Below are 22,124 nucleotides of genomic sequence, written 5' to 3' on the forward strand. Positions count from 1 at the left end.
CTTTATAAATACTGTGCGTAGCTAAACTGGGCCCATCCCTTGTGACAGTAATAGCCATACTGTTAGCTCTGATAGGTTAGCAAGATAAAAGCCAAATGTTTTACTATGTTCCATAATATTTATTGATAGTTATTGATGTTGACATTTTTGGCCATTTGTGGTGTCTTTTTACACCAGACCTGTGGGTAGTGTGGTCAAAGAAGACTTCTGCAGTCAAAGATATCATATTGTATGCAAGGTAAGCACCTTGCGGATTTTGCACAATAATGAAGAAAACTGTTATAACATAAACAACTGCCATCCAGAAATCAAGCTGCACTTAACCAGTCCAGAATTAGAATATGCTTCCAGAGACCTGAAGGGAGTGGAAACTGCATATTGTATAGAAGCTAATGGTTTTTGGTCCTAGAAGAAAACCAAATGATACTCTCTAATTTTTCAAATAAAGCTAAAAAATAGACATACTGAATGCTGAGGTGCTTTCCTTCTCAAATGGTTGTTTTTGCTTCAATTTTCACACTTGGGCAACCTCAGTAGAATGATGGGCACAGAATGAAACTGCTGATTTATGTAAGCAGAAAGAAACGGATTCATGTTTTCAGTCTATGAACTTAGTCTTTCCAACTTGATTTATGATTTATGATTTTTAAAAAGGTTTATAAAGTCTTTCATACTGCCAGGTGTGAAAATGCAGTGATACATAAAAGCTAAAATCAATTCTATTATGGGGAAGAAAGGGAAATCACCATTTCACAATGTATAGAAATTATACAGTTGATACTATCAATGATGACAATAATGTCTGAAAGATTCCTATCATCTGGGTAACATACTCACTTTAAAGAAGGGGACACTGAGTGCTGAGTGTTTGTTGGTTACTGTACAATGTCTCACAGAATGTGGTAGGGCCCAAATTTGAATCCAAGTTTGTCTGACTCCATTCTCTTTCCACAATACCATGTTTTATTTTCTCATTAAAAAATGCTGCCCTGCCCTGACAGGTTTGGCTCAGTGGATAGAGTGTTGGCCTGTGGACTGAAGGGTCCCGCGTTCGATTCCAGTCAAGGGCATGTACCATGTTGTGGGCACATCCCCAGTGGGGGATGTGCAGGAGGCAGCTGATCAATGTTTCTCTCCCATCAATGTTTCTAATTCTCTATCCCTCTCCCGTCCTCTATGCAAAAAAAAAAAAATTAATAAAATTAAAAAATTAATGCTGCCCCAAGAAAACAGGTTATTTTCTCCACCAGGAGTTTTTCAGAACTCTTATTCTAATTATTGTTTGTGCTTTTGTCCTTATGATTATTTAACTAGCATGTTAATGACTGCATCACTGGATAATATCATGATATACATGAAGGTAATACAGTAAAGTGAAAAGAAACCACATCTAAGTGACTGGCTGATCAACCAACTGGCTGACCACCTGACCTGTCAGTAGCTATGATGCACAATGACCACTAGGGTGGTCAATGCAGGAGCTGTAGAGTGACAACAACTTTGCAGAGTGCCCATTCACACTCTGGGACCCCTTAGGAGATGTAGGACTGCTGGTTTTGGCCCGATCCTCGCAGGCCAAGCCAATGCACCTCACCTGCTGGAGGGACCCTGCTCACTCACTCCACAGACACCCTTTGAGCCCTAGTGATGCCCCAGGTATGGTCGGTTGGGGAGGGTCCATGGAAGGTTGGCTCCAGGGTGTGTCTGGCCAGTCTTACCTAGTCTTGCCCAGCCGGCCACACTGTAATTAATTTCCTATCAATGTGGATGAATCCATGCACTGGGCCTCTAGTTTACAATAAAAACCCCTGTGTTCCATTCTTGAGGCCGACAGTTTTAATTTGTGATATTAGCAATGTCACTTAACCTCTCTAAATCTCAATTTATTTATTTATTTATTATTTTTTTGAAAACTGAAGGTACTTTTAATACTGCCAAAGTAAATAGCAAAAAAGTGAAATATTTGAAAATGCTTTAGAGAAGAATGTAATACATTTTAGGCTTAGAGTCAAAAGCTTTCACACTTAAAGAAGTGTTGTACTTTTTGGGAAATTCATTATGAGAACCCATTGTACCAGGCTGAATCAGTGCAACACTGATAATGAAACACTATTAAGGATCTGTAAATATTTTGTGCTCCCCTCGCCTCCTTTTAAAGTAAGCTGTGGCAATATCATTGAGAATGGTTGCAGGGAAAAGAGTCAATCCAGGTGCTGATTTATATTGGTAACAAATTGGGTACCTGTCTTTTTGAAATGTAAAAGTTTCCCCTACCACAATAATTTTAAATTTACTTAATGATGCCATAATTCAACAAATTGTTCAAGTTATAATTCTGAAAATCTGTTCCACTTCTGTTTTTCTCTCATTCTCTATATTTAATTGTCCCTCATTTTCTAGTGTAAGTAGTTAACTACTATAAATTCTACTCCATAAACATTCTTTAAGTAACCAATGGCTCCTTACCTGGCTTCCTATCCCATCTTCCTTTGTTCACCACCTTCTATTACTAAATGCACGTCACTCTGCTAATTTCAATGCCACAGACGTGATTAAAATACTCAAGTGGATTTTCAGTGCCCTAGGATAAAAGTCAAACTCCACAGTAAGTCAGAAAAAAACTTTCAGAATTTGGTAAATGACTGTGAATTCATTTAACAAATGGTACAAGAAAAACCCTATGATTACTTCAACAAATTCAGAAAAACTTTTGACAAAATGTAACATCTATTTTTAATAAAAATTGTCAGGAAATTAGGAATAGTTGAGAAGGAAAAACTTAGAGCTAGCATCATACTTAACAGTGAAAGAGGGAATACTTTCCATCTGAGAAGCATACCCACTCTGACTATTTTACTTAACATTGTACTGGAGGTTTTAGCCAGTGAACTGAAGTGAGAAAAAGAAGTAAAATGCATCCAGATAGAATTGAAAATATAATAATGTTTTCAATCAATGTAGAACATTTGATGTTTCCCAAACTACCAGAATGGATAATTTAGTAGTACAATGTTGTGGGATATAAGAACAAAACCCAGTATCAATGTGTTTCTATATAGAAGCAATGAACAATCAGAAATTGAAATAAGAAAACAATTTATAATAGCCATGTAACATGTTAAGTACTCAAGGATAAATCTGACAAAGATATGAAAGATATGTATAATGAAAATTGTAAAAATTTGCTGGGACAAATTAAATAAGACCAAACTAAATGAAGAGATATAATTTGTTCATTGGTTGGCAGATTATATTGTTAAAATTGTTAGTGCTTCCCAAATTGATCTATAAGTTCAAATCATAACAAATCAAAATCCCAGCAGGCTTTTTTTTATTTGTGGGTGTGTAAAATTTACACCATGACTCTAAAATTCATGTGAAGCCCTGGTCGGTATTGATCAGTGGTTAAAACATTGGCCCACACATGGAAAGGTCTTGGGTTCAATTCCCTGTCAAGGGCACTTACCTGCGTTGCAGGTTTGATTCTGGGCACATGCAGGAGGCAACCAAATGATGTATCTCTGTCTTCCCTCCTTGCCCCCCTTTTACTTTTTCTAAAAATCAATGGGAAAAATTGATTTTTAGAAAGAGTAAATAATAATCCCCAGGTGAGGATTAACTAAATAAACTAAAAAATAAAATAAAATAAAATAAAATAAAATAAAATAAAATAAAATACATCCATGTGGAAATGCAATGAACCTTAAGCAGGGGTCAACAAACAATGACCTGCAGTACATGTCCAGCAAGCTGCCTGGTTTTGTAAATACAGTTAATTGTAACATAACCTTGTCTACTTTTAAAATATTGCCAGTGGTTCTTTTTGCACTGTATTGGCAGAGTTGAGTACTTTCAAAAGAGACTGTATAGCCTACAAAACTTAAACATTCACTGTCTGATAACTACTATTACCTGCACACACACACACACACACACACACACACACACACACACACACATACACACACACATGCACACACACAAATTGCCAACCACTCACCTAGAGTATCAATAAGAAGTTTAAAAAGAACAAAGTTGGAGAACTAATACTACCTGGCTTTATGACATACATTTACAGTCATAAAGAAAATGTGGTACTAGCATTGGGTTATAAAACAGATGAAAGAAACAAAGTAGATAGTTCCAAAGTCGACCTACAACTACAGGGATAACAGACTATCTACAAGGGTGCAAAGGCAGCTGAGTGGGAAAGGACAGTATTCTCATGCTATCTTTTCCTTGGATATCCATATGCAAAAAGGAGTAAACCCCACACAGTAATGAACTTAAAATGGATCATAGATTTAATGTAAAATAAAGAACTTCTGGAAGAGAACATATAAGAAAATCTTTGTGATGTGGAGTAAGGCAGTAATTTCTTAAATAGATGACACCAAACATAATCCATAAAAGAAAAAATTTATAAGCTGAACATCAAAATTAAGAGCTTCTATTTTTTTATATGCACTGGTAGGAGAATGAAGAAAGAAGACATAATCTAAAAGAAAATACTTGCAAATCATTTACCTGAGAAAGGGATCATATCTGGAATATATAAATGAGTCTTAAAACTCTTGTCATAAAACAAGCCTAATAAAAAATGAACAAAATATTTGACCAGATACTTCACCAAAGAAGACATCAAGATGGCAAATAAGCACATAAAAATATGTCAGACATCACTGGCTTTTAGGGAAATGCAAACAAAAACCACAATGAGACTTCTCTACAAACCTATTAGAATAGCTAAAGTTTAAAGATTGACCATTTCAAGTGTTGAGGAGGATAGGGAGAAATTGTGTAACCCTCATATTGCTGGTGAGAGTAAAATATGGTATAACTACTCTGAAATGTAGTTTGGCAGTTAATTATAAAGTTAAATATACATTTGCCACCTGCACTAACCATTTTATCTCTAGGTATTTCCACAATATGTGTGGACAAAGACTATATGCAAATGTTCATAGCAGCTTTATTCATAATAACCAAACTCTGGACAATCCAAATGTCCATCAACAGGTCTATTGATAAGCAAATTGTGATATATCCATACAATAGGATATTACTCAGCAATATAAAGGAATAAACCCTCAATATCCACAACATTGATGGATTTTAAAATAATTGTTCTGCATGCATTAAACCAGACCAAAAAAAGAGTACATATACTAATATAAGCCTACTTAGTATTCTAGAAAGTAAAAACTAAACTTTAGTGACAGGGATCAAATAATTTGTTATGAGAAAGGGGCACCAGGGAAAAAAGGCATGGGGAAAATTTTGGGGGTGAGGATGAGCTCATTATTTTGATTGTGGTGATGATTTCACAGTGTATGCTTATATCAAATTATGTCAAACATTACAAATTGGATGTTAAATTTGTGTACCAAATGATATCTTCATATACTTTTACTGTTCACTACTATGCCATATATATATATATATATATATATATATATATATATATATATATACACACACAACAAAAGCAACTAAACTTACATGTACCCTGTACTTCACTCTGCATAAGGTCTGGGAACCTATATTGCAAGAAAACCAATGCATTTGACCTTTTCTGTTGATGTCAATGCATAAGTAATTGATGGTTTTATGTATTAAAATCCACTTAATGCATCAAGGTACATAATTTCCTCCAAGAGTCCCACAGGTCAGCCTGAGAATGTATCTTTAGCGTAGCAAAAATGTACAGCATATGGGAGTGTGCTGAGATCAGTGAACATAAGCCATATGATGAGTGCTTTATAATCAGACTTTGGAGTTAACTTTAAAGATAATATATTATTTTAATAGTTTTGGTTGTAAAATGGTAACTAATTGCATTTCAAAAACTACCTAATAGAAAGGTACATTAAATGCCACCAGATTGCTATTACACATTAAAGCAATTCTTTAATTTCTTCCTAGTACTAGAGAAACCCTTGTTAGTACCAAATGAGTTTATTGGCATTCAGAATTAAATGCTCTGTATAAAGAGCTTTAATTTTACTTTCCTCAACACAAGGCAAAGGCTCTCTCCTATTTCCTTCATTTGGCTGTTCTCTTGACCTACAGAATACTTATTGGGTAAAATCTATATAATATTGTAAAAGCTCAGCAACCATTACAGCAGAACCACTAGAATGACCGGTTGCTATGACATGCACTAACCACCAGATGGAAGATGCTCAATGCAGGAGCTGCCCCCTGGTGGTCAGTATGCTCCCACAGCTGAAATGCTGCTCAGCCAGAAGCTGAAGCTCACATCTGGCAAGAGCAGCAGCAGTGGTGGAAACCTCTCCGGCCTCCATAGCAGCACTAAGGAGCGGTGAACCAAGCGGTAAGGAGCAAGCAGGCAGGTGGTTAGGTGGGAGGGATCCCGGATTGTGAGTGGGCGCAGGTCAGGCTGAAGGACCCTCTTCTCCCTGCACAATTGTATATAATAATGGACTATGGGAAAATCCAGCAAACATCTAAGGAAGGTACTTTATAGTATATTGTGCAACCATAGAATTGTAGAACAAGAAGAGATGATTAGAGATTACTTAGTTCAATAACCTTAAATATGAAATCTGAGAGGACAAATAACTTGTTTGATGTGGCTGAGCTAATGTGAGTCTAAAATAGAACTTAAATCACTTTTTAATCCACTTTTTCTTGGTAAACCATACTTATTCCCCGTTATCCATGGTGCCATGGAATGCAGATGACAAAAAAGATCCAATGAAATTTGATCATGTTACTTTTGGGGGGAAATCTTTATCTACCCAGACTTGATCCCCTAGTTTATAAGGACCCATAGTTGGGGAACATTTCCAGAGTTGTTCCAGACAGTAATCAGTTGCTGATCTTTTAGTTTTTCCAAGATGCTAATTGAATGCATAGGTTACTGAATGAATATAAAAGTAGAGAAAATATAACTTCATCAACATGAAACTGGAAGTGAAGAGATCATTTAAAATCTTTCAAAAAAATTTTAGTTATGCTTAGTGAAAAATAATTTTGGCCACTTCACTTACTCTGGCAATCTCTGAAGTGTGATGTATTTTATAAGAGAGGGTATTTCATGATAGTTTCCTAGTTTCTTCCACCTGTAAAATGGTTATAACCCTGAATTCTACTGACTTAAAGTGACTACTCCTTAGAATTCCCCAATGATGTACTTCAACTGTATTAAACTGATAAGACAGATACTACACTTGATCTTAGCCAAAAGGCCGAGAAGCGATTGTGTTGATATGTATGCAGAACTTTGTCATTTTTATTTATTTGTATTAAAGAGCACACATTTATTCGATATTGTTCTTATGCAATGATTGTGGAAAATAGACTACATCTGCTGGAAAGCAAACATTGTTTCTTCTCTCCAGATGTCTGCTTTTCCTTCCAGAAGTTGGAGAGCATTGGACAAGCAATAACAGATGATGAACACATGCATAACTACAAATGGGCAAGCTGATTGTTTTCAAAATTGGTATAAACATTTGCTCTTGGGTTGAGATTTAGCCCATAGCAAATCTTTACATTTGTGTTATAAACTCCAAACTAAAAAAAAAAATGTTTATAATGGAAGTGCTGACAATGTGAAAATTCAGTTATGGTCAGAAAAGCAGTTTTGTTTAAAAATGCCATTTTACGCTTCCATATTTACTTCCTAACCAGTGACTGAGATGTCAATTTCTGCAAAGTTTTCTTTTCCAGTCCAAAGGAGAATTTGACAACTGTTTTGAAATGAACAAGAAATCTGAATTTCAGCCCCTTGCTTCTTCAACAAATACCAATTAGAGGACAGAACCACATGCTGGTTACTTTAACTGGTCACATAGATGTTGATGCTGATGCTGGTGCTGATACTGATGATGGTGATGATGAGGGGGAGGAGGGAGAGAGGAGAAGGATGGATGAGACAGAAGAGAATTAAGCTTGTTGCTCAAGAGACGTTTTGCTTTAATAGAGCATTTGAAAAAGAAATGGAAGCAATTATTAAATTGCTGAGTTTGACTATGCCAAAACACAGTGAGTATATTGATTAGAGGTTATAAAGTAAGGTTAGAGAAATCCCTTGACTTGGTTATAAGTCACCTGGATTGGCACTAAATGCATTATTTCACTATGGGGTTGGTATTACAGTGACCTTTGTGACGTGGTCAAATGTCCCTCATATGCCTCATTATGTTCATATAGCTATGACCCTCTTTTACACAGTTGATTACAATTCACACCCATAATGGTAAAAATAAAAGTAAGAAATCAGATGCAAAAATATGCTAACAATGAATCTTTATGAGCACGGGGTTTTCTTTGGAAAACCATGATTGGGTGAAAATTATGGGAAATTTTGTATTTGATTGCAGTCAAAGGTGGGAACCTCTGCCATAACTTTGGATATAGAGCAACTATGTTTATATGAAAATCTAAAGCTATTATTTTTGGTTATCTAGATTCTTACCTAAATTCTCATTTATTTGCAGGGGAATTTAAGCATTTTTCTAGTAAAGGGAGGGGGAAAATTCCAGGCTCAGTTATGTAAATACAGAAGGATTCCCCCTGCCCAACTGCAACATGTGGATCTGAGCAGAATCTGGTCTTGCTCACTTAGGTTCGGACATGAGGACAAGGACTAATGGCTCTTTATGCTGCCTTAAAAGTGCCCAGAAAATTTCTTTTGAAAACATTAGAGTCCCTTGAAGGCAGAAAAAAACATTTAAAAGTCTGAGTTGTCATGTAGGCTCTTAATTTTAAAACTTACCCAATATTGCACTCAATAGGACAGGCATATAAAATGTTAACATTTGTATTTTCCTGCATTTAAACACATAATAGGATACTTTTCCCACAATAATGCAACTTAATGCATGAAAGTGGGCTAAGGCTCAAATATAAAACCTGAGTAAGAAGAAGCGATCCAACCATTAGGAAAGGATGTGAGTTTTGCCTTGTATTTTAGTCTGCAAGCCTCAAGCCATGCAAGTGTTCAACCTTGCTCATGGTTGAGAAGACTCCCATTGGACTTATATGTCAATATATGTAGTGAATGATCTGAGAGGTGAAGTGCCCGTCCTCTGAGTGGACGGATAGTCTGAGGATTCATACTCAGCTCTCTTGGCCTGATACATATCTGCAACTATTTTGAAAAGAGTATATACACCATCAGAATGTAAGAAAGATATGACAGATATGAAATATGGAATCCATTCTAATTTTCCACATTAATGAGAAGAGTTAATTTATTTGGGACATTGAGACACTTTTAAGTAAAATGCATACCTTGAATAAAATAAATTAACTTAGATAGCTAGTTAAATCTAGTTATTTTAAATTTAATATTACACAAAGATGATGTATATTTGTTAATTGAGTTAAAAGTGCTCTGATGGACAGAATTAGAGACCCCTACTTCCCAAAAAAAAAAAAAAAACATCTTTGTAGCTTGTCCTCTTATAATTATTTCTTGGAAGACTGGAATGTGTTCTTTGTTTATAACTCAATGCTTCCCATAAAGGTAGTCCTGTAGCAGCACATAAAATAACCATAATAATTTATTGTAATTGAAAAAAATGTGTTTGTGCAGAAAGCACCTAACAACCACAACTTTGGTGAATTCTGTCTTTAATCCTTCGATCAGCACTGTAATGTGAGCAGATCTAAAATATATTTTCTAATAAGTGCCTTGCCTTTTTTTTTTTTTTCTTAACTACTTGGTGATACCCTAATTAACCATGCTCAATTGATTGCTTTCAAAATAAGAACTAAGAGCTCTCATCTAGTCAAGTGGAAGCTAATTTGACTCTTTTACACTATGGAAATAATACATGGCACATACACACTCATTGCCATAGCACACACCCACCATATGTAGTTTATTAGCAATCTCATATTCTGTGTCTCCAAGTTTTAGCCAGCATCTATAGTTTGGTTGTCATATTTTATGGATTTTCGTGTATCATTTCTATTCTAATACTTATAAGTGTGAATGTTCATTTTTCATTTGCAGATTGAAATTATTTTGGGATTTTTTTTGTGTGTGTGTGTGATCATTTGACAAACTCTGACATCCAGGAAATATGCTGTTTAGCTTGGAAAAAAGCAAAAGAGTACATGGGAGAAAACAAACTCAAATTAGACAGAATCAAACTCCGGCCATTTCATGTCTTAACCCAATTGCCTCTCTTTCTTCTTTTCAAGTCAAAATAAAACACATCTAATTTGAGTTGACAAAACACTTAATCATTTGATTAAAAGATTACAGCTAGTAGCCAGAGCATCTCTGTGCACGACATTATTCTGCAAGAAGACAGGATTTTCAAGTCCTCTTTACTGAGCATCGCATGAGCACCTTCTCTCCTGCCATCACATGGCTAAGTGAGAGTAGAGGTCACAATATATAACTTACTGTCATACACAGACCCGGAAAACTGTTTTCAGCATATGTAAATCACAGTCTAGGCATTACACAACCAGAGTTTAAAATGGTATGTAAATCATCCAGACTTAAGCTTCTGAGGAAACACAAACCATTCTCTAAGGACATATGAGACCAGAACTTCAGAAGATGCTGTCTCACTGTGGGATGGCAAACAACAGCGGCTCGCGGACCACCCTGGTGTGCAGTAATCAACAATGCAGTGACCCACTTTATACAGGCGTCAGACAGTCTGTAAGCAAAAAGGCAGAGCTTCCAACCCAGACAAGCCCTGCTAATAAGTGGCTCCCAGTAAAAGCTGGAGGGGGGGGAGGGTGGGAGCCAGCTCCAACATATGCAACAGGTCTCATATCACAATGTACTTATTTCTTTTGTGTCCCACCTTGTTTCATACGAAGCACCTCCAGCAAGATGGTCACCGTGAAACACCCCGAGCAGTGGAAGAGAATAGCAGAATACCTTCCTGCTCTCACAACTTTTCATGTCTTTATTACAGAGTTGCACTTGTAAATATCTCATCACATGCCTGTTTCGCCTGCTGGCCTGTGAATTCCATGAAGTCCTGTTCACCTTACTGTCTCTAACTTTCAACACAGTGTGCGCTTAAGGCATCATTCAACATATATCTGGTGAAAAAGTTGTTCTATTCCAGTACTGATCTTAGCCATTTGGAGACTTCAGACAAACCAAGTTATATGTTTCAGCTTCAGTTTCCTCATCTAACAAATGGGAAGAATGCAGCTGTAACAATTTCATGCAAAAAATTAGCAAAATAGATAATATTTGAAAATGTTAAAAAAAATTTAAAGCATGTGTTTACAGAATTCAGGGTTGGGCATTTCTTGCTATATAAGCTAAATTTACTGAATAATATAATTATTAGATGATATTCAGTATTTTTTAATTTGACCTACTCTAACAAACAAAAGCTCTTTAATCTTATATTAAAAATAATTAGAAAAAATCTTGGGGACCGGTTTGGCTCAATGGATAGAGCGTCGGCTTGGGGACTGAAGGGTCCCGGGTTCGATTCCGGTCAAGGGCATGTACCTTGGTTGCGGGCACATCCCCAGTAGGGGGTGTGCAAGAGGCAGCTGATCGGTGACTCTCTCTCATCGATGTTTCTAACTCTCTATCTCTCTCCCTTCCTCTCTGTATAAAATCAATAAAATATATTTTAAAAAAATAAAAAAAAATAATTAGAAAAAAATCTTAATTTTATGATTTCTACAACACATTTAATGATAAAAATAATAAAGCAATTACTTCAAGAAGTATTGAAAATATTTCTGTTTATTTATAATTCTGACTTCACTTCAGCAAAAGTATCCTTGTGAGTGCTCATACCTGCTGTGATAAGTAGAGGCAAAACCACATTTTGTCAATGGTAGCAACTTGCACAAACTGGGTACACAAATAGAAAAAATAATATTGAAGGAAGCATAATTAATTAATTCAAGCTTCAAGATAAGATCAGTGGATCCTGCTGACCCTACATGTTAATCAGTTGATTGATTAATTGCTACAATCATAATAATTACATGGTGCAAATCTAAGTACACTTAATGACAGTGTACACTTGGAATAAAAGTTCTCTTCAATCTGCATATCTTTTCTCTTTCTTGAATCAAAGAAGTTGGTTCCATTTACTTTAAGGATAACTTTTGGCTTAGTGAGCTGGAAAGCTTATGTCAAAATTACTCTTTTTAAATGTGGGAATCCGATTTTTGGCTTTAATTTTTTCCTTACACAAATGCACATGCAGACACACACATCAATACACACACACACACACACACACACACACACACACACACACCGTATTTTCCGGCGTATAAGACGACCCCCTAATTTTAGCTAAAACATAGGTTTAAGCCTATATTCGCTGTATAAGACGACCCCCCACTTCTGAGGCAACACCAGTTCTTTTTTTAATAGACTGCCTCTCTGACTGGCCAATCTGAGCAGGCTTTTTTTCATTGCAAAAGTCGTCTTATACACTGGAAAATACGATAATGGAATTTTCAATTTTTCCAGAATTTTTATTGTGATCACTTTCAACTTCTGATCAGCCATTCAGTGTTCCAATAGCCATATTTAGTTGGGTGATCCTGAAATAATTTCTTGGAGCACAAAGTTACTTTGAGCTCTCTCCATCCTATGTCTAGAATAAAACCAAGAAAAAAGTCAGTTCATTAATGAGCTGTGTTTGGTCCAATCTTCTACTGTATGTAAAATAACTCATCATCACAACTTCACTATTGGTATCAAATAATTTTTATCCTCTTGGTCATTTAGATTTAAACATGACCATTATTGTTTATCCAAGTTGTCATTAAATCTTTGCAACTTCTTTGTCATCTTTCTTATAGGTACCTTCTTTTTCCATTTCTTTCACAAAATAGTCAAAGATTTTTAAGTTAGTGAGGGGCATTGAAATCTTCTAGCTACTGAATGCTTCTTCAACCTTTGCATGCATACAAAAAACCTGAAGTACTTGTAAAAACAGATTGTGGGATCCATTTCCAGAGATTTTTATTCAGAAAGTGTGGAATGGGGTCCCTGAAAATATATGTTTAGCATGATCCTAGGTGATTCTGATTCTTTCAGTCTATGGACAACACTCTGAGTAGCACTTATTCTATAACTCTTTTGGGGTCACGAAACTTCTGAGAATCTCATTCCAAAGAATACGTAGGTGGACATTAACACAAATGTGGCCAACTCTTTGGGCAGTGGTTCATGAGCCTCTTGCCTATCAATGGATCTCAATTTCAGAATTTTATATAGTGTAATTTCATCATGTACAGAGAGGAAAAACTGGGTCCCCAAACAAATGGGTCACTTGCACCAGTTTTATAGATTGGTATCAAATATACTTTATACTTGTCTACCAAGTATTGTTTCAGGTAGACAACACAACAAGGCTTTCTGACCTTTTATTTCTCCTCTTAAACATACCCTGCCAATTACCATCAACATAATTTCTGTAAAACAGTTTTTCACTAAGTAGTGACAATATTTAATGGTGTTAAAATGGGGTTTTAATTACCGTAGATTAAATTTAAACCTTTCTGTAATATTGAATTATCTGCAACTTGTTAATTTATTGACCAAATAGTTACTGCATAGCTTTTCAGTGACAGGTACTGTGCTAGGCAGGAGGATATAGGATCAACCTCCTGAGATTAATAATACTGGCGTCACTGCAATTCCTTTCCCTTATCCCTGTTGCAACCTCCAAAATATGCACTGCATTTTATTTGGATTCTTCACTCTCCCCAAAACAACACACTCATTTCAGGGCTAGACACGTGCTCCTCTTCTTTCCCTACCTGGCTCTTTAAATTCCATAAACACTGAATGACTCCTCGGTGAAGTCATCCCAACCATTGCAGGTTCATCTCTTCCTTCTGTAGAGCATTGATTCTCTTCATCACTTACTGTGCTGCTAGATCACATGTAGGTGCATGTTCTTCTCTAGTTCAGAAAATTTACCTCTTACTTGTTCCATATCTTTCCCCCTACCCCCAGAAATGCACATCCTGGCTTGAGGTAAGATGCTGTGATATCAAGATACTATGAGAAGAGCTGCTGTCCTTGTTTTTGTTGTTATCAAGGACAAAGGACTGACATCAGTGGTTCTAAAATCTAACCACATATTGGAGGCACCTGAGGGTCTGCTCATTGATTTTTAGTAAAAAATTCTCAACTTCACCCCAACCACATTGAATCAAAATCTACCACAGTATGTCCAGGAATCTGTTTCTATGATGGAGATTGGGGTCAGAACCACATTTGGAAACCCTTTAGAGTGGTTCTGAGATCTCTTACAACATGGCCAACCCTCCTCTTTTTAAACTTTTTATTTTTAGTGTTTCATCAATATAAATATACTTATTCTTAGTATAGAAACTTGCAGAACATAGAAAAGCAAAAAAATAAAACAGGGAATGTAGTCATTCAGAGACAGCATTTGTTAATATTTTGAAGTAAATACTTTTAATCTTCTTCTACTTATGTTTACATAAATATTTTAAAACAAGTTCATATTATACATGCTCATGCTCTCATTTAATATTTACTGGCATTTTCCCTTGTGAAGTAATGTTTTCCACAACACAAAATAACAGCTGTATACTATTTTAATATAGAAATGCGCCATAATTTTAGTCTCCCTAAGTTTGGACATATATGTTACTTTTGCATTTTTCACTATTATAAATAACATTTTGAAAAGCAAGATTGTACACATTCTTGCGCATATCTCTAAAAATTTCCCCGGGTAAATTTCTAAATAGGTAAAAGTCAATACAAAGGTATGCGTATTCATAAGCCTTTTAATGTAGAGAGCTAACGTGCCCTCCAAGAAAACTGTAAGAGTTCCAACTCTAAGTAGCCAACAGTTCTTGCCTCTTCATGAACTCTAGCAGGCATTTCATCTTCAGCCAAGTGTTTATATAATCAGCAGTTTTTTATAGGTATCCTCAACTTATGCCCATATAGTCTACTTTACTATGTGGCAATTGCATATTTTGTGAAGGTTATTACATTTTTGGCTGTCTTCCTTGTGGGTTGCCACCTATGTTAGAGAAAAGAAAACTCCAAAATAATTAATCTCCTGAAATAAACTTTGATGAGATGTATCATAAAAGCTAAAAACCTGAGGCAGAAGAATGCCATTTCTTTGGGTATTATTGGGTCGGCAACTAAGTACGTGCGGATTTTTTAAAGAAAATCAAAGACAATTTTTTCATGGAACTAAATAACTTTATTCTGTAATGTATTGCCCATTTTTATCAATGACCTTTTGCCATCTTTCAGGCAGCATCATAATCCCACGTTCAAAAAACTTCTGGTTTTTATTAGCAAAAAACTGAATCAGGTACGATTTGACATCATCATCATTATTGAAATTTTTACCATTCAAGGAGTTTTGTAAAGATCGAAACAAAAAGTAATCAGATGGTGCAAGGTCAGGACTATATGGTGGATGTGGCAAAACATCCCAACCAAGCTCCATTAATTTTTGCCGAGTGACCAAAGATGTGTGTGGCCTTGCATTGTCATGATGGAATACAACACCTTTTCGATTTGTCAATTCGGGCCGCTTTTCTTCAACTGCATTGTTTAATTTCGTTAGTTGTTCAATGTAGACATCAGAATTGATCGTTCGGTTGGGTGGTAAGGGTTCAAAGTAGACAATTCCTTTGTAATCCCACCAAACTGATAACAAAACCTTCTTTTGATGAATATCAGCTTTTGATGTTGTTTGAGTTGGTTCACCTGGCCTGCTCCACGATCTTTTCCGCTTGATATTATTGTAAACAACCCATTTTTCATCACCAGTTATCAGTCGTTTTAAAAATTGATCATTTTCATTACATTTCTTTAGCAAATCGCAGCTGCTAATGCGTTGCGTTAACTGTGATTCTTTCAGTTCGTGAGGAACCCATGTATCGAGTTTTTGAACATAGCCAAGTTGTTTTAAGTGATTTTCAATGCATGTATGTGATACATGAAGCTTCTCTGCAATCTCACGTGTTATACTGTGACAGTCCGAATTGATTATTGCTTTGATTAGGGCGTCATCAACTTCAACTGGACGACCAGAGCGTTTTTCAACTTTGAGTGAAAAATCACCAGAACGAAATTTGGCAAACCAATTTTGACACTGCCATTCTTTTAAGGCTTCGTCACCATAAACAGCACATAACTTTTTATGAGCTTGCGATGCGTTTTTCCCTTTGCGGAAATAAAAAAGCAAAATATGACGAAAATGTTCCTTTTGATTTTCCATTTTTCAACGAACGCCAAACGAAAACTACAAAACAGATCAAAAAACTTTTTTTACTGATTAACAGCTGAATAGCCAACTATCAAATAACAAAATGTGTTTTACATTTGTACTACGTCTGCAAACCTAAAAATTCAACTGAAGCCATATATGTGTGAAACCCGCAATTACTTAGCTGCCGACCCAATACTTTATTCTAGCCATCTGTTTAACAAATATCTGGTTCGAAATAGTGTCAATTAAAACTGATGGCTAATCTTAATAACTTCTACTTGTGAATGTCAGCAAGACCAAACTGTGCTACTTGTGTAATCATATTATGGCAGTTGAGGTACCAGTAAATATTAGGCGGATACACAATCTCTATTGATCATTAACTTCTCAGAACTAGTGATCCCAAACACTCACTGCTAAGCAAGGATGCAAAAATGCAGGGCTGTTTACCAGTGGGAAAGCCCAAATCTGGTGCCAAGAGGTTCATCAATAGTAATGATGTCAAAAGTAAGCACTATTTAAAAGCAAGTAAGGCTAGCCTTTGAGACACTTTGCAGCTGGAGTTGTTCCACGGTGAGGGAACAGAATTCATAATGGCCATAGTTGTAACACCAGATTCCAGGAAGGCAATTGACTTCCTTCTGCAAAGTAAACGGAAGGAAATGGCTGCTTGCACATGGTCCTGATGCTACCGACATAAGAAACTCAGCAATAGGAGCCACAAAATAGGAATTTGGTGGCAGATGGAAAGGTCTGCGGGAAGTGTCCATCCAGCTTTGTTTGGCCCATATTCTGAAACAACTAGAGTAAACACTTAGTGTCATAATTTATACGCATATCAGTACCAATAAATCAGAATCATGCAAACAGTCATGTTTATTATATTCTTGTTGCTTAATATTCATGACAGTAATTTATTTTTATAGTACAGTTTCACTGTTCTCTCCACCACTGCGCTGCGTTTAAGTCTGGAAAGTAATACTAGCAGGAGTGCAGGTAACCCTTTGAAGACTGCAGAAGTTCACTAGCCCAATCACAGTACTTTATTTGCGCTTTCAATTTTCCTCTTTCTCTTTCAGAAACTTTTTAACCACCAAAATGAAATCTGTAAATTATCTATTATAGTAATACTAGGTTGACATATAGAAAATATGAAGACTAGAGTTGGCATATTCCTATGGAGGTAGCTGTGTAACAGCTTATAAGACCAATACTGGTAAGGACATTTGGAGAGAGGTAAGGGGTTAATACTTAAATTTACTATCAGTAAAATGGTTAAATCAAGCAGTTTATACCTCTTTTATTCACCTACTCACCAATCCTTCCCACTCCCCATTTCAGCAGTCCATTGCTATGTTAAAGGAGGAATTATATGAAACAACAGTGTCACAAAGCACTTTATGTTTTTATGTCCACCTAGCGCTGAAGTTATAAAGAGAAGTAAGGCTTGGTTCCACTCCAGAGATGCTTAGGACACATCAAGAGATGGAAAAAAATATTGTGTAGTTCTATAACTAGACATAAGACAACTAATAGTTTCAGACTTAAAATACAACAGAGATAATTAATTGTCAGTGAAAAGAGTCACAAACATAGGAGCCTAGAAAAGTAATTTTATAAACATATTTCCCCATTATTAATGCTCTCATGATGTGTGTACTTTTCTGTGTGTTTGCCCTGTTTAAAACACACTTGAGGATATATATATAGAGAGACCATGTGAGAGAAAAATCTATTGGTTGCCCCCATACATGCCCAAACCAGGAATCAAATTGCAATCTATTGCCTTGTTTGGGAATCAAACCTTCAACCTTATGTTGTATTGGACAGCACTCCAACCAACTGAGGCACCCAGCCAGGGTGATGTTAAACATTTTTTAAAAAGAACACTATCATTGACTGTGAGTGGACAGAGCAGAAACATTTTAACTGTGTCTGGGCTTTTTAAATTATGAATGTGATGGGCTGAGATGAATTTAATTTATGGAGTCCATGAAAATACATTTCTAGCACATGGCATGAGGGGCAAGGTGATGCTGTGCCACAACCCTTCTGTCAATTAAACAGACCTGATAAAAATTATAGAAAATATTATAATGCTATTTATTTTAAATTTGATTTTCAGAGAGAGGAAGGGAGAATTTGGAGAAAGACTGATTTGAGAGCAAAACATTGATCGGCTGCTTTCTGCACACCCTCTTTCTGGGATTGAGCTCAAAACCCAGGCATGTGCTCTGGCCAGGAATCAAACCAGCAACCTTTCGGTACACAGGAGGATGCCCAGCCGACTGAGCCACAATGTCCAGGGCTATGATGCTATTTCTTAATTCACTTGCTGGAAAATGTAATAAGGAGATTTTTCTACATATATTCTAAAACATGCTCTTCTTCATATGCTAGGTTTGTTTGGTGTTTACGTGTATTTAATTTTATCTTTAAATGTTTTTCAAGTGATGTAGGTGAAAGAATGAGCATCTATAATGTCAACTTGGATACAGAAAGCAGTGAACAACTTTGTTGATTTCATTTTGAATTGAATAATCAGGACAGAAGCCTTTCCTCAATAATGGGGTTTTGAGACCAAGGGTCTGAGCAGAGAAATTTATTCATGTTCTACTTAGTTTCCTATCACTGTAGTTCTTGACAATATAGTCTTTATCGGAATCACATTTAAATCTACTAATTATCTCATTTCTAAGTAGACACTTGTTATCACTTTGTCCAATCAGGCAAGACTGGTTAAAAGTAACAGCTTTGGAATCTTCTAGTTCTGAGTTCAAAACTCAGCTCTGCACCTTCCCAGCTGGTAGCCTTAAGCATGCTAATTAGCACCCATGAGCCCCAGTTTCCTAAGCTGAAATAATGAGGACAATCATATCAGCCACAAAGGAGTGTTATAAATATTAACTTAAATGGTAAAATGTACACATAGCATTTGGATGTATTCAAGTGGAATATGGCCAGTAGAGCACAATTTGGAACTGCAATTATATGTATATATTTATATATTAACACTGCTCTATTAGTTGACAATATTCATAATTCAAATTAATTCTAAAAAACTGTCCATAAGTCTAAATAATTCTGCTTTAAAAATTGTGACAGTTCTTTTCTACAATTCTTCTTACTGGCACAGTGTTTAAAGTTTTCTCCCAAATATAGTAAATCGTTAATCTAATTGCTCCATTGTCCCAGTGGCTTTCCAGTCTGTGTTACATAATCTTTAAGTGTATTTTAGGGCCTGGATATGGGCATAATAGATGATTGCTCAAATTGCAAATGCCATAATGTTGAGAGAAAGGTTGAATGATGAAACTGAAGGACTTATAGTTAAAAACTTAGGTTTTGGTCCAGGTTTCAGTTGTTATGTGTCTCAGTTGAATTAAGTTTTGTGAATAGACAAAACTTAAAACTTAAATCCAAACCCCCCTGCTGATGCTATTGTCTTGACAGCCTGGAATCATGAGGAGAAGAGCACAATTGCACAAGATTGCATGCATATTTCTGCATGTAGGTTCAAACATGTATGAGGGAGAAATGGGTAAAAGTGACACCTTAGACTTTAAATTCTATTTCAGACCCCAAGAATATAATTAAATTATTTAATAAAGAGCTAAATCTTGTGTTGAAATAATATAAAGACATAAGGGAGGAAAGTTGATCATGCTCTGAGAAAGCTATACAACTAAAACACTCCATTGAAGTATGATTTCTATTGTGAACTGAATTTTTGCACTCCACTTCCCCCCCAAATTCATCAGTTAAAGCCCTAACCCCAGTGTGATGGTACTCTGGATCTGGCCTAAACAGGTAGTTGGACATCCTTTGAGGGGTCCCAGATTAGAGAGGGTGCAGGCTGGGCTAAGGGACAATCCCCTTCAGCCCCCAGTGCACAAATTTCGTGCACCGGGCCTCTAGTCCTGTAATATCCAATACTATTCTAAACATATTTGAGGTGGTTTGGAATTCTAGTAACAAATGTTAAAGCAGAATAAGGATAGTCATATGTGTTGCTTAAGGCAGCTTTACTAGAGGAGTGGACATGCTTGTGAGAATGGACCAAAAGGTCATCTGGGAGTTTGTTCTAAGGACAGTCTGGTTGCACTCTGATTTAATAATATGAGCTAACAATTACTGAGTACAATGTGCCAGGATATCTGAAAGTGCTTTGTCATGATTAGCATTTCATCAAATTGTTCTCAATCCCTGTGGGGAAGATACTATTTTTACATTGTTTCATAGATGGGAAAATTGAGGCTTAGAGAGGTTAAGAATTGGCTCTTGCAGGACTTGCAGGTAGTAAATAGTGCAGTCATAGTTGAATGGAGGTGGTGGTATACCATGCAGGTAGAAATTTTGGCTTAGCAGTTGAGAATAACCACACTGAGAAGTTAGCATGTAAGTGGCCATCTGGGGACATGCCACTGATAGAGAGATTGGGCAGAGACCCTCCATGCACCTGAGGAACTCAATTAAGAGCCAGGAGACCAACAGGCATGAATGAGTCAGGCACGGCAAGAGAAGTGTGGGTCACCAGATCAGTGTAAGATTTTGCAAAGCTCACAAATAATCAGGCTTTTCCTCAAAATGCATTTGCAGCATTTGGATTATATTTATAATCAGAATCACACTGGATTGAATGAGAGAGAGAGAATAAAACTTACTGGGAAAGTAGGAGAGGCTCTTCTCCTGGAGATGTAGCCAGTCAGAGATGGAAGTGAGTGGGTACAACATTTTTTGGAAGGCCCCTCAGTGTTGAACACAATGCTGTGTTTGTGTCAATCCCAAGACTGTGAAGCAAGGCAGTATGACATGAAAAAGATCACAAATCCTGTTTCATCAGAATCTACTGATGCAGTGAACTTGATAACAGGCAATGAAAAACAGTGATGTAAGTCTATCATGAGAGGAATGGGTCAGGATAACTGTGTGGCGTTGAGGTATTGAGGTGAAATTCTGCATTTTGTTATAATCTTTTGGCAGCACATCTATTCAGTGGGAGCAGGGATGCTCAGGAAGCTGACTCACGAAGGCCTGCTGGCTGATTGCTCAGCTTGAAAGTTTTATTGCTTTGAAAAGTGATCTCTTAAGACTCTGGAAGAAAGGAGTGCAAGTAAAAGGGAAGTTTTAAGGAAAAACAAAAAGACAAATACCACATTTTCAGTGGAATTGATGTCTTACCACTCAATTTCAGAGTTAAGGACCAATTTCAGTTCTGAGTCCCCTTCTAGTTTTACTTATAAAGGACTTTCATTAAGCCAAATTAAGTGGATGGAGGTCCAGTTGTTTATTGTCTCCCAACTAAAGCATTCCTACAAAAAGACACCTGTGCAAGCCATTTGGCTCTAGTCAACTATTTACTTTTTACAGTTTAATTATGAATATAATTAGAATGAGTTAAGAGACAAGCTGGGCATCAGCTATAAAATTTTTAGTTTGCTAAACACACACACACACACACACACACACACACACACACACACTCTGATTAAAAAGCAACCACAAGAAAAAACTTTGCCAAGTCTGTGAGAACGTTAGCTTGCCCTGGAAATTTTAGTATAAGGGGGCTATTTGTAAAATCTATCTTTATTTTAATTTCAATCTCCTTAAAATGGTGCATGGAGGATATTTTTATACTACATTATTTTTACATCTCTGGTTTCTTTGTGGTGACCCTTTTAAGGCAATTTGTCACTATCATGCTTTAAAGTTTAGTGACTGTTCATAATCAAGTGCCTTGTAAGCTCTGTTTCTTTTCTCCCAAAGTGTCGTCATGAAGTTGATGATGCATCAGAAATAGTTTGAACAAAGGGCAAGAAAAAGTCAAGAGTAAAGGAAATATTTGTGAATATACTTGACTGGCGTTTCCCCCACCCCCACTTACTACTGAAGGCATACTTTAAAGGCGAAATG

The 22,124-nt window shown here is 36.3% G+C and overlaps 1 protein-coding gene and 1 pseudogene across 1 annotated transcript in view; both read right to left on the reverse strand.

Annotated features, from left to right (window-relative positions):
* Positions 1-22,124, reverse strand: part of ARHGAP15 (Rho GTPase activating protein 15) — a 622,919-nt gene that overhangs the window by 103,520 nt on the left and 497,275 nt on the right. The window lies entirely within an intron of this gene.
* On the reverse strand, positions 7,094-7,226 carry LOC118710071 (annotated as a pseudogene).

This window comes from Pipistrellus kuhlii, unplaced genomic scaffold, assembly GCF_014108245.1.
Source record: "Pipistrellus kuhlii isolate mPipKuh1 unplaced genomic scaffold, mPipKuh1.p scaffold_m20_p_7, whole genome shotgun sequence".
Taxonomy (NCBI): domain Eukaryota; kingdom Metazoa; phylum Chordata; class Mammalia; order Chiroptera; family Vespertilionidae; genus Pipistrellus; species Pipistrellus kuhlii.